The following is a 13,465-nucleotide window of genomic DNA, read 5'->3' as shown; positions in this document are numbered from 1 at the left end:
CACTCACTGACTCATCCAAAGCAACTTCCAGTCCTGCAAACTCCATTCAGGATAAGTGCCTTATATAGGTGTACCTACATTTGTATTGTACATTTTCTATGTTTTGGTACACAAATACTTACTATTGTGTTACAATTGCCTGCAGTATTCCTACAGCAACATGCTGTATGGGCTTGTAGCCTAGGAGCAATAGGCTATACCATATGACCTGGGTATGTTGTAAGCTATACCAGCTAGGTTTGTGTAATTATATTCTATGATGCTCTCACAAGATTGTCTAATGATGCATTGCTCAGAACATGTCCTCTTAGAGAGACATGACTATACACAAACACGCATATATACATATGTATGTATATGAGCTAAATGCTGTTTTTATAAGCACACAATGTCTTGCTAACTCTTATGAAGCTGGTCTCTAGCTGAAAATATTTTCAAATTACAGGTAGAATAATAATATGTGCATCCTCTGATCTTAAAAAGTTATACTGAGTTGAGATATTTGAAAAAATTCAATGACTCTGGGTATGACGGAACAGGAAATATATGGAGAAGGAATGAAATGGATAAATTAAATGTAGATAAAATTATTTGCAGAAAAATTTAAGTACTATTGCTTCATAAATTTGATAGGCTACATATAGTGGCAAATACACAATCTAACTCATAAGGTATAATAATTTCAAAATGCCCTTTGGCTTAAATTTTAAAGGAATATATTAAAAGTTATACAGAGAAAAACTGAATAGGATCTAAAAAATTTTAACCCTCTTCCCTGGTTTGTTGCAAGGAAATTTGAAAGCTTATGTTTGTTACATACATAAAACTACTAAGATTTAATATAAAAAGGGTAAAATTTATTCTATAATAGTAACAATCACAAAACAAATTTCAAGTTTTTTAAATCTCAAGTTTCATTTTAATTTATAACAAAGTTTAAATTTCCTTATTCTAAAATAAACAAAAAAGAAACTGACCCAGGTAATGTATATGGTACATATGAAATTCTTTGTAAACAAATAAGTAATCCAAGAGCCAAGCTGATGATACACTCTGACACAGAAAATGCTGAAACAAAAGCATTACTGCATTGTGTTTTAAGAAGAAAGACAAAGCTAGTTTAAAGGCTAAAACTAAAACTAGTACAAATTTAATTTGAGGTTAGTCGTAGAAATAAAAGATTTTTCTTGGCCTGAGTTTTTTACAAACTGGGATCATGCTGTATGTACCCAGTGGGTTTTGTTGTTGTTGTTGTTTGTTTTTAGGAAATTATAGAGATCAGTTTGTTTAATGGCATAACATCTACTTACTGCTTTTACTGGTTTGAGGAATCAGTCCATCTGAACCACCTCAAATGCTTCATTTGCTTTGCAGAACACTATCAGCATGAATAAGAGGATTATTGGTTGATTATCCTTTGGAAATACTCAGCCTCTTGGCAACTGCAAAGCATCTTCCTCCAGAAATTGCACTGTGCTCTTCATATCCAGCTGCAATGTTGCGGAAATCATACATTCTGTAAGCCCCAGTTAGCCAGGTGTCTTCCCAACTACTCCTTATAAAGGAATCTTGCCAACGTAATAATAAAGTCTCATGATGCTACAGCACTGCTTGTCTTTATCCTGTGGCTCCAGGCCTGCAGAGAAATGGGCTTTCTCAGGCTTAATTAGGCCAACATTTGGCAAGAAACACCTCAATATATAAAAACCTCTCCTCCAGAAATGGGCAATCAAATTCTCTCTCCATACACTTTCTGGAACAGTCCATCAGAACAAACTTTCAGTGAGGCTTGTTATCTTTTAAGCTTCAATTTTTATCTGGAGTTTGCAAAAATCACCTTGAGAATTTGAAAGAAAGAAAAGAAACAGATTTCTTTTATTTCAGAATGAAAAATATATTCTTTGACTTTGGTGAATGAGGTAGTAATGTCGCAAATAGGTTTATCATAGAGTTGGCAAGGATTATAGCACAATATGTGGTTATGGTTCTAGTCTGGCACTTTCTCCAGCAGCCCTTCTTTATCTTTCCTATTTGGTGAATAAATTGAAAGATAAAACTTTATCCTATGAATTAGTTAGTCTTCCAGAGAAACAGAACCAATAAGTTCAAAACCTGCTGCCCTGTGGACTGGCAGACAGAAACGAAAGAGAGCTGATGTACAGATGCAGTTTGAATGCAGTCTGCTGGAGAATTCCCTCTGTGTGGGGGAGGTCAGTCTTTTAATTCTATTCTGGGGTTCAACTGATTGGATAGGCCCATTCACATTATGAAGGACAATCTGATTGATCCAGATTTCACTGATTTAAGTGTTGATATCATCCAAAAATATCCTCAAGTTGGCATATAAAATTAACCATCACAAGCCCACCCCGGTCAACTTTGTACCCATATATATTTCTTTAATCCATATTTTATTTCCCCTTAAATATAATAACAACACTATACTTCCACCTGACATGATATAACTGTGCTGTGTACAGCTGGAAATTCGCTAAGACTTTCCCCAGAACAGGATGCAAAATCTTTGACTGATGTCTACTCTTCTCTGGTATCCTGTAACTTAAATACTATAGTGCAAAGTTAACCATACTTAAATACAATAAAGTCAGTCCATGTTATGTTACGTGATAAGGTGATGAGAGAGAGAAGAAAATAGAGATATTCATATACCTAAGTATGTATATACTGTTGACCCCTGAACAACATGAGTACGGACTGTGCTGATCCACTTATATTTGGATTTTTTTCCACTCTTGCCATCCAAGACAGTGAGACCAGCCTCTCCTGTTCTACCTCCTCAGCCTACTCAATGTGAAGATGATGAGTACAAAGACTTTTATGATGATCCACTTCTGCCTAATAAATGGTAAATATATTTTCTCTTCCTTATGATTTCCTTAAAAACATTTTCTTTTCTTTAGCTTATTTATTGTAAGAATACCATATATAATACATGTAACATTCAAAATCTGTGTTAGTCATCTGTTTATGTCATCCATAAGGCTTCTGGTCAATAGTAGACAACTAGTAGTTAAGTTTTGGGAAATCAAAAGTCAGACGTGAAATTTGACTGCATGGGGGTCAGTGTCTCAACCCCCATATTGTTCAAGGGTCAACTGTATAAGTGCGCACGCACATGCACGTGCACACACACACACACACAAACCATATTCATAGCAAAATAAAGAGGAAATATTCCTGACCATTATGACAACCACAGGCCTCATTTATGTAAAATGGTCAAAGGGTCATAGCTGGTATTCACGACTACCATCTGTCACTATCCATTCTATGTTTTCTTTGCTTTCAGCAAGCACTTGACCTTGTTATAGTTCTTTACCACGTTGAGTGACCCGAACCAATCCTGAAGGGTCTGGGCATTAGTACTCCTATCTCATTGGTTGCTGTAGTTTTCCATTGACTTTAATCACAAAGTATGGTAATCCTAAGAGACTCCCTAGGGTATCTCCTGTATTCCACACACACTTTTTCTTACTTCCATTGTGAAATGGCAGTCCAGTTTTTCTTTGTTAATCAGGATCAGTCACCCAAAGCCAGCCAGTAACTCTTCCTTTGCCTGTTGATTCAGAGGCATGAATAGTCCAAAATGGGCTTAGTGGCAATCTTAACTTTTATTTCAGTGAGGTAATTGTTAGATTTTACGATGGAAGCATTCCTCTCTTTGGAACTAAGACTTTTAGGACAGCAGAATATAAGGTCATGAAGACAAGAAGTAGACATCTCGCTACTGAGTCACTAGGAAAAAAAAAGATTCATGCTACTCCCATTTTTCACCCCTCATTTCCAAGACCTCTGAGTCTTGGCTATGAGAGGAACAGCAACACATATTGGACATTTTTTCAGAGCATATGTAGCCTACTGAATAACTTTGCAACAGGCCTAAAATGTATTATCACCTGTTGGCAATGCAGTTGAGTCTTTAAAAGGCCATTCCATAGATCTATCAATTCAGCTGTTTCAGCATAGCAGGGAACATGATAAGACCAGTAAATTTCAGAAGCATGACCCTTTTGCTCAATTCATTTGCTGTGAAATGAGTTTCTTAATCAGAAACAATGCTATTTGAAATAACATGATGGTAGATAGACATTTTGTATGTCTATGGATGGAAGATTTGGAAGAAGCATTGTGTGCAGGGAAGAAAAATGGATATCCAAAGTAAATGTCCATTCCAGTAAGAACCAAACACTGCTCCTTCTAAAACAGAAGTAGTCAAATGTAGTAAGTATGCCACCAGGTAGCTAGCTAATCACCCTGGGGAATGGTGTCATTTTGTAGAATCAGTGTTGGTTTCTGCTGCTGGCAGATTGGGCACTCAGCAGTGACTGTAGCCAGGTCACCTTGGTGGGTGGAAGTTTGTGTTACTGAGCTTATGCACAATTTTCATCCCTGTCACCCTGGCCAATTTGTTCATCCCATTGGGTAATGACAGAGGTGTCTGGAGAGAGGAGCAGACTGAACAGGTCAGTCTACACACTTGATTATTAAAATCTTCTTCCACTGAAGTTTCCTTCTGGTGAGCATTCACATAGGTCACAAATATCTTCATGTTTTTTGCCCATTCAGAGAGGTCTACACACCTATCTCTACCAAAGACTTGTTACACCCAAGCGAGGTTAAACAGAAGCGCCACACTCTGAGTTTGTTGAGAGTCCACTTCTAATGCCAGCATCCGAGAGTCAGCTAGAGTTCAAACCTCTCGGCCATGAACAAAGGGCATTCAACATTTTTATACCACTTTAGGGTCAGGGGGCGGTAAATAGATTATTACAGAAGCAGAAGGAGCAGGATAGGGGAATGGGGGGGCGGAGGGGTGCCTAACAAAAAAGTTCTACTTAAAGTTGCTTTTTTCACTCAGGATGTGGGATAAGCAGTTGCACAGTTGCAAGTACAGGATGTATAGAAACAGGGCCAGTGGGCCCTGTTTCTCAGAAAATTGGTTACAAAGATGCCAGGTGTCTCAGACCACAAGCTCTCAGAACAGAATGCCCTACATAGCTCAGGGTGGGCAACATAGCTCAGGGTGGGCAAAATGGAGTTAGCAGGATTGTTTAAAATGTATTTATTACAGCCATGCTAGGGTATTTCATTCCCAATTGATGTATTGGCAGAATCAAATCATGGATTCCTCAGTGCTATCCAAGGGATAATAGTGGGTTCTGAGATACATGAGGCTGACAGAGGCTATACGCTGTTTGATGAATTTTAGGAGCCAATGTAGTATATATGGCCAAAAAGTTAGATCTCGAAGAAGTAGGAATAGGAGGCCTGCCAGCCCGGTGATTAGGGTAGTGAGCCAGGGCTTCCAATTAAACAATCCCTGATACCAAGGAGTGTTATTTTCTCACTCTCTGCAGCGTTTGTCTATGTTATCTCTGACCTTCTGGAGGATGTCCCTAAGGACTCCAGACTTGTTAGCATAGAAACAACAGCTTTCCCTTAAGGCAGCACAGAGTCCGCCTTGGGACATAAATAACAGATCTAAGCCCCGGAGGTTTTGAAGGACCATCTCAGCCAGAGAGTCTAATTGGGCATCTGACATGTCTATGGCAGACTGAATTCCTTGTAGATCAGAGTTAACGTTGGGATATTGATACTAGTTCAGTTTCTCCTCAAATTAGAGCTGCAGTTCCCAGGGCGGTGGAGCCTGCTACACCAAGTTGTACCGAGAGGGGCACCAGCAGTGGGGCCCCGGCTGAACCTGGAGTATAGTCCCGGCGGGGCGAGGAGGTGTTGTCCTTCCGGTTCACCAAACACATATACTCGGGGAACTAGCTACGCCATGTCCTACCAAGAGGTGCACAAGCAGTGGGGCCGCGCGGCTGAACCTGGAGTATAGTCACGGCGGGGCGAGGGGGTGTTGTCCTTCCGGTTCACCGTACACATATACTCGGGGAAGTAGCTACGTCATATCCTACCAAAAGGTGCACCAGCAGTGGGGCCGCGCGGCTGAACCTGGGGTGTAGCCCCGGCAGGGCGAGGTGGTGGTGTCCTTCCGGCCCACTGTATGCATATACTTAGGGAAGTACACGGACTAAGAGACACAGTTCAGGACTTGCTTCTGGAGTTGTTCCGTTTATGCAGCGAGCAAGACCGGAGGTGCAGGCCAAGCAAGTGCCGTTGGGAGCTTTGTAGGATAACGAAGAATTCATAACAGTGAGTAAAGATTTATTACATGCGGTTTGAAACGGAGAGGCAGACAGGTTATATTTAGAACTGATTAAGCAGGAAGCATTTCCAGCAATATCACTCAGAGTGAGTGAACGGGAAGGCTTATTGCAGGGAGGGGACTTGAGTGAGTTAGGATTTTCTACCCCCACGCCTATATAGTACAGGGGTTTTGCCTTTAGGCGTAACCAACAGTCCTGGCCCAACTCAGGCCGGGTGGTATTTAGAAGCTTATGCATGTCAGTCAGAATGTTCGTCAAGCTCGGGGCTAAATGAGGCTTAGGCTCAAGCCCGGAGACTGCTGGGGCAGGCTGGTTGAAATCTTTTTAACTAGGGATGAGGCTGAAACATAGGGTCTCCTAAGTCTACTATGGGCACAATAGGGTTTGGCGGTCTCCAGTACGTAAGAACTTTCTTTTGGATTACAAAGTTCCTGGATCTCGTCCAGTTACATCTAGTCTGAGTCCCCAGGTCATTCCCATGGTCCAGTAGAAGGCAGAGGGATTGTGGATAGTTAAGTACGAGGGGTTACAGGATTTCATTGAGTACGCGTTAGGACAGGCAGCACGGGCTGAGGAGAGGGTTGAAGATTCTGCTGGTCCCCCGCCCCCAATAGGTGGCTAGAGTTACACAGGACTAATATGGGCAAAAATATTCATCTACTTGCTGGCAGTTTATATCTGAGGGATTTCCTGAACACAGGTAAAAGTTAATTGACTGAAGTTCCTTTTCAGCTTTGACAGATCTTCCACATCCCAGGAAAGGTACCCCAAGTCAAACCCCCTGTGGGGCGCTGACATGAGGGCTAGCCTCTGGGAATAGGGCACAGAGGTCAACTTGAAGGGTTAACTCTGCATGGGACAGTGTCCCCTTCCAAATAGTATTATTAACCACTTGTCCTATTTGGAAAGAAGTAATGAGGAAGGAATAGGTGTGCTCATCAGGGGCCTGGAGTTGGCATGTGGTGACAGGAATAACAAAGAGGGAGAAGAAAAAGCAAATGGTGAGGGTTACTCGGGGGTTTTCACTCTTTCTAAGCGCAGTCTTAAAGGAATGGGTCCTGACTCAGGGACCCATGTTGCTTGTTGAGTCTTGGTGGTGGGCTTTGCACAGGAGCAGTGGATCCAGGTTGGAATACCGTGAACCTTTAAGGCAGTGGGGGTTGTCAGGATCATGTTGTAAGGTCCCTTCCGCGATGGGGTAAGTCCTTCCTTCTGGAACTTTTTGACATATACAACGTCTCCTGGGTGGAAGAGATGATCAGATGATGGTGGGTTAGGAGCAGGGGTTGAGTTTGTTTCTAGAACAAGTGGCTGGATAAAATCTTGTACCTGTTGGTGAGACTGTAAGTTCTGTAACAGGTTAGCATGAGAGATTTCTGCCAAATCAACATCCTTTAACTTTGGTAAAATAGGGGGTGCTCTGCCAAACATAATTTCATGTGTGGTGAATTCTGCCCTATAAGGAGAGCATCTGGTTCTAAGGAGCGCGAGGGGAAGGAGGTTTGTCCAACTTTATGGATCTCTAGAACGAGTTTTGTAAGGGTGTCCTTTAAAGTTCAGTTCATGTGTTCAACCTGTCCCAAGCTCTGGGCCTGTAGGCACAATGTAGTTTCCATCTGACATTTAGTGTCCCACTGACCACCTGAGTGATAGACAAGGCCAAGGCTGGACCGTTATCTGACCCACTGGCAGCTGACCCGGTATCAGGGAATGATTTCATTTAATAAAATTTTTATTACTGTAGAGGCAGTTTCATTTCTAGTGGCAAGTGTCTCAGTCCATCCAGAAAAAGTGTCTACTATTACCAGGAGATACTTATATCCAGCCCGGTATGATTTTATTTCTGTAAAATCTACTTCCCATCTCTCTTTGGGACTGCACCCCTGGAGGCGGCGGCACAGTTTAGGTTTTGGACCTTGCCTGGCATTCACTTGTGTGCAGGCCATGCAGCTGTCAGCTGCCTGTGTAGTCAAGTCTTGGAGGCGGGGGATTTTGAAATGGTCCCGTAGAAGTTGTGCCAACTTGGTTTCTCCTAGATGTGTGGTGGAATGAAATTGGCCCACTAGGGCCCTCTCTAGAGACTCAGGTGGGAAGATTTTTGAGTCTGGGAGGATTCACCGTCCATTTTAGTTTTTGTTGGCCCGAAGATCTGATGCTTGTCTTCTTCCTCTGGAGAATATGTCAGACGATTGGGCAGATGTGGCCATGGGTAGGATATGACTGGCAACATAGTCAGTGGGGTGACAGGAAGGATGGTCGCTCTCCGGGCTGCAGAGTCTGTTTTCTGACTTTCCCGGGCAATGGTCATTTCGTCTACCTGGTGTCCTTTGCAGTGGATCACAGCAACCTGATGGGGAAGCCACGCAGCCTCGAGCAGGGCCAGAATTTCTTCTTTGTTTTTGATAGTTTTCCTGCAGAAGTAAGTAGTCCCCTTTCCTGGTATATGGCCCCATGTACATGCACGGTAGCAAAGGCATACCAGCTGTCAGTGTAAATGTTTACCTGCTTGTCTTTTGCCCAATGAAGGGCCTGGGTGAGGGCTATTAATTCAGCTTTCTGTACGGAGGTGCCAACCAGTAGTTCTTGAGCCCACACAATCTCTCTTGTGACAGCTGTGCCGACCTTATGAACCCCCTGGTTGATGAAGCTGCTTCCATCAGTGAACAAAGTGGCATCCACTTGTTTTAGAGGGGTTTCCGGCAAGTCCAGCCTGCCAGTTTCTGTGACCTCCAGTATTTCTTAGCAGTCATGGATGGGAGCAAAGTTGCTGGATTTCGGCACTGCACAGGATGGAAAGTTAGCCTGGGCTGATCCAGTAGCAGGCTCTGGTACTGTAGGATCCGTGAGTTTGACATCCATTTTTCCGAGGCACTTCTGAGCAGGATTTCCACTTCATGGGGTGCCATAAGGGCCAATTTTTGGCCCAAGGTTAACTTACTGGCTTCCCAGACCAAGTTTGTAGTAGCTGCCACTACCCATAGGCAGCTTGGCCAACCTGAGGCCACTGGGTCTAATCTTTTTGATAAATAGGCAACTGGCCATTGCCATGGTCCCAGGGTCTGGGTGAGGACCCCCTTGGCTATGCTCTTGCTTTCATGGACAAACAGGTGGAAAGGTTTTGACATATCCCAGAGTGCCAAAGCTGGTGCTTCAGCAAGAGCCTTTTTTAGGTTTTGAAAGGCCTGTTCCTCTGTTTCAGTCCAGACCAATTTCCCACTTCCACTGGTTGCAGTGTAGAGGGGCTTGGCAAATTTCTGTGATCCCAGAATCTAGAGGGGGCAATATCCTGCAGCTTCCAGGAATTTCCACACTTTTTTTGTGGTGGGGGTTGGGATCTGCAAGATAGTCAGTTTCCCAGCATCGAAAAGTGCCCACTTTCCCTAGGTGAGCTCGTATCATGAATAAGATACCTTTTGGAAGCAGATTTGGGCCTTTTGTTCTGAGACTCAGTATCTTGTTGATTTGTTGGGAAGGGGGTCTCCCCCATATCTCCTGGAGGGCAGCCACCAAAATTTTTGCCTGTCTCTTGGAAGGTCTGTCAGCAGCATTTTCTCTATTATCAAACACCTTTTGGGCTATTTCTAAAAGTTGTGTGATGTTCATGCCACTAAATCCTTTTAATTTTTGTAATTTTTCCTGGATGTCTGGGGCTGCCTGAGCTACAAAAGCCAAATTTAAAGTGTGGCTATTTTCAGGAGCAGCTGGATCAAATGGGGTATAAATGTGAAAGGCTTCCTGGAGACGTTCCAAGGACACCCCAGGAGACTCATCAGCCCCCTGGACCACTTTTGTGGTCTTGGATAAATACATGGGTTTTCATGCAGCTCCCTTAATGCCTGTGAGTAGATGCTGGTGAAAGTTGTCCAAAGCCTGCCTCCCCGCCCGCCCGGAGGAATTGGGTTACCAGTTTGGTCTGCTGGTAGGGAAGACTTCCTCCAACCGGTCTCTGGCCTCCTCTTTAGGCTGACCAGTGGAGGAGAGGAAATGCTTTTGTGCTTCTCTGTGGATATGGTCCCTTTCCTCCGCAGTAAAAAGGGTGAGGAGGATTTGCTGACAGTCATCCCAGGTAGGACGATGAGTCTGAAGTATGGATTCCACCAGAAAGGTCAGAGTCCGGGGTTTTTCGGAAAACGGCAGTTTCTGAGATTTCCAGTTACAAGTCAGAGGTAGAAAATGGTACATAAACCAAAAATGGGACAGCTCGCTCACTACCTGGCAGGGGTGGTACCTCCCTTAAGGGGAGGAATGGGGCAGCCTCCTCTGGCTGAGACCACAGTCGGGAGGTGATAGGCGGAGAGACCACAGGAGACGAGGATGAGGAGACCGTGGGGATCCCAGGGGAGCAGGAGGCTGAGGGGCGGCACATAGGAGAAGTCTGGCTCATGCAAGGAGGGGCCAGACCAGTCACTGGGGCATGGGGTGTGACAGTCTAGGCAGCCCCAACCTTTCTAGTTTCAGAAATTCCAGACTAGTAGATGTTTAGGACAATTTTTCTGTAACAACACCTGATCTGTTTTTGACAGAAAAGACAGGACTGAGATAGTCAACCCAAATGGTTAATGAGCGATTTGACTTCCTAAGATTAGGAAGTCTGCACTGAGGACCTTGAAAAAGTTTTTACCCAATTGTCTTGGGCAATAAGGATGGTGGGACATACAAATTCAAACGCTGGAGACAAACAGCACAACAGACACGAGACATACAAATCCAGATGTTAGAAACAAAACAGGACAACTGACACTGAGATAGATCAGGCACTGAGATAAATAAATGATCATGCAGTTTCAAGGACAAACAAAGAACTGGGTCCTAGGACATAAGCCTCTAAGGTCCCACGCACTCACACATGCATGCACACATTTATTCAGAGGCTAACACAATTGTCATAAACCAGACAAATTCAGTGACCCGTGGTTCTGTCCTCTAGCATCCTGGATTTCAGACAGGATCAATGAAGGGGTGCCCTTGTCAGGGTGTGTCCCTTCCTCAAACCAGAAAACAGAGCAGAGTCAGATCTGACTTTCCTTGCCAGGACCTGAGACAGGGGACCCAGGGCCAAATTTTGTGGGCAGCGGTGGCAGTTGGTCCATTCCTCTCCTGAGACGGTGACCTACAGGGCCCTGAGATGTCTCAGGGGGCACCTCCCCTATAGTTCATCATTCATCTGTGGAGGTCCAGAGCAAGCCTGGTCCAGGCCCAGTGGTGATACAATATCTCACTGGGGCCTCCGAATGTTATACCCAAGCGAGGTTAAACAGAAGCGCCGTGCCCTGAGTTTGTTGAGAGTCCACTTTTTTTTTTTAATTGCATTTTAGGTTTTGGGGTACATGTGCAGAACATGCAAGATAGTTGCATAGGTACACACATGGCAGTGTGCTTTGCTGCCTTCCTCCCCTTCACCCACATTTGGCATTTCTCCCCAGGCTGTCCCTCCCCTATTCTCCCCAATGGACCCCAGTGTGTAGTACTCCCTTCCCTGTGTCCATGTGCTCTCATTTTTCCTCACTCGCCTATGAGTGAGAATATGTGGTATTTCAGTTTCTGTTCTTGTGTCAGTTTGCTGAGAATGATGTTCTCCAGATTCATCCATGTCCCTACAAACAACACAAACTCTTCATTTTTGATTGCTGCATAATATTCCATGGTGTATATGTGCCACATTTTCCCAGTCCAGTCTATCATCGATGGGCATTTGGGTTGGTTCCAGGTCTTTGCTATTATATACAGGGCTGCATGAACATTCGTGTGCATGGGTCCTTATAGTAGAACGATTTATAGTCCTTTGGATATATACTCAGTAATGGGATTGCTGGGTCAAATGGAATTTGTATTTCTAAGGCCTTGAGGAATCGCCACACTGTCTTCCACAATGGTTGAACTAATTTACACTCCCACCAACAGTGTAAAAGTGTTCCTATTTCTCCATATTCTCTCCAGCATCTGTTGTCTCCTAATTTTTTAATGATCGCCATTCTAACTGGTGTGAGCTGGTATCTCAATGTAGTTTTGATTTGCATCTCTCTAATGACCAGTGATGATAAGCATTTTTTGATACGTTTTTGGCCTCATGTATGTCTTCTTTTGTAAAGTGTCTGTTCATATCCTTTGCCCATTTTTGAGAGTCCACTTTTAATGCCAACATCCGGGATTCAGCTAATGCTCAAACCTCTCAGGCACAAACAAAGGGCAGTCAACATTTTTATACCGGTTTAGGGTCAGGGGGCGGTAAGCAGATTATTACAGAAGCAGAAGGAGCAAGTTAGGGGAAGGGGGGTGCCTAACAAAAAAGTTCTACTTAAAGTTGTTTTTTACTCAGGATGTGGGGTAAGCAGTTGCACGGTTGCAAGTACAGGATGTATAGGCCAATAGGCCCTGTTTCTCAAAAAATTGGTTACAAAGATGCCAGGTGTCTCAGACCACAAGCTCTCAGAACAGAATGCCCTACATAGCTCAGGGTGGGCAACATAGTTCAGGGTGGGCAAAATGGAGTTAGCAGGATTGTTTAAAATGTATTTATTACAGCCTCGCTAGGGTATTTCAGACTATTTTGTCATTAATTTTCTGCTTGGAAAAGTCCCTGATCTTTTGACCAAACCTTTGGCCATAGCCTATGAATCAGTGTATAGTCACCTACAGGAGCACTATAGTGACTTCCAAACAGCATTGCTAACTGCCACTGACAATAAACACACCATTGCATCTGTTGAATCATATGGCTCACTTGCACATATGGGAGCTTAAATGGCAGCCTGGAACTGTTGCAGAGTTTTCATTTATTCTGGGTCTCATTCAAAATAAGCAACTTTTTGGATCACTCATCCTTTTCTTTTCCCACTTTATCCAGTGACATTAGAAGTGTAACAACAATAAAAACTTAAGCACATTACAATTTTAAAGAATTTATTTGAGCATTCAACAATTTATCAATTGGGAAAAACCAGACTGAAAGTTGTTTACTATTCCAGTGAGAGAAACAAAAAGGAAATTTTTATGTTTGCAAAATCAAGATAAATATATTTGATTGGTCAAAGTGGAAAGTACTCAGAGGTCAGTTGGTGGTTTGTCATTAGTTACACGTAAGTTTTGTTTTCTGTTTGCATTTGTTTGGCTTACACAGGAATCTAAATTTCTGGGCTATCAAAGCCTAATGGCCTCAGTATTCCAGGATATCTCAGATCTTTGCTTCTTAAAAGCATTTAATTATGATTATATGTTGTTGATATTTTGTGTATCTATATTGCCAGATAACACCACGAACTATCTTTACTACTGAA

General features: G+C 43.2%; 1 protein-coding gene and 1 long non-coding RNA gene across 3 annotated transcripts in view; both read left to right on the top strand.

Moving 5' to 3' along the window:
- Positions 1-4,022, top strand: part of LOC144578688 (uncharacterized) — an 867,227-nt gene extending 863,205 nt beyond the window's left edge. Inside the window, exon 7 of the long non-coding RNA XR_013524955.1 lies at positions 1,375-4,022. This is a non-coding gene — a long non-coding RNA (uncharacterized LOC144578688). The remainder of the gene's footprint in view (positions 1-1,374) is intronic.
- A 930-nt stretch (positions 4,023-4,952) lies between these two features.
- Positions 4,953-13,465, top strand: part of LOC144578687 (uncharacterized) — a 289,035-nt gene continuing 280,522 nt past the window's right edge. For both annotated transcript variants that reach the window (XR_013524954.1, XR_013524953.1), the window contains exon 1: positions 4,953-6,177. The gene's annotated coding sequence lies outside the window, so the exon portion shown is untranslated. The remainder of the gene's footprint in view (positions 6,178-13,465) is intronic.

This window comes from Callithrix jacchus, chromosome 12 (assembly GCF_049354715.1).
Source record: "Callithrix jacchus isolate 240 chromosome 12, calJac240_pri, whole genome shotgun sequence".
Lineage (NCBI taxonomy): Eukaryota > Metazoa > Chordata > Mammalia > Primates > Cebidae > Callithrix > Callithrix jacchus.
This window is presented reverse-complemented; position numbering and strand designations above follow the sequence as displayed.